The following is a 645-nucleotide window of genomic DNA, read 5'->3' on the forward strand; positions in this document are numbered from 1 at the left end:
ATGGGTCTTGTTAAGGTTTTCTATTTCTTCCTGGTCGAGTTTTGGAAAGTTGTACTTTTCTAAGAATTTGTCCATTTCTTCCTCGTTGTCCATTTTATTGGCATATAATTGTTGATTTTAGTCTCTTATGATCCTTTGTATTTCTGTGTTGTCTGTTGTGATCTCTCCATTTTCGTTTCTAATTTTATTGATTTGATTTTTCTCCCTTTGTTTCTTGGTTAGTCTGGCTAATGGTTTGTCAATTTTATTTATCCTTTCAAAGAACCAGCTTTTGGCTTTGTTGATTTTTGCTATGGTCTCTTTTGTTTCTTTTGCATTTATTTCTGCTCTAATTTTTAAGATTTCTTTCCTTCTACTAACCCTGGGGTTCTTCATTTCTTCCTTTTCTAGTTGCTTTAGGTGTAGAGTTAGGTTATTTATTTGACTTTTTTCTTGTTTCTTGAGGTATGCCTGTATTGCTATGAACTTTCCCCTTAGCACTGCTTTTACCATGTCCCACAGGTTTGGGGTTGTTGTGTTTTCATTTTCATTCGTTTCTATGCAAATTTTGATTTCTTTTTTGATTTCTTCTGTGATTTGTTGGTTATTCAGCAGGGTGTTGTTCAGCCTCCATATGTTGGAATTTTTAATAGTTTTTCTCCTGTA

This window comes from Bison bison, unplaced genomic scaffold (genome assembly GCF_000754665.1).
Source record: "Bison bison bison isolate TAMUID 2011002044 unplaced genomic scaffold, Bison_UMD1.0 scf7180017864376, whole genome shotgun sequence".
In the NCBI taxonomy this organism is placed as follows: Eukaryota; Metazoa; Chordata; class Mammalia; order Artiodactyla; family Bovidae; genus Bison; species Bison bison.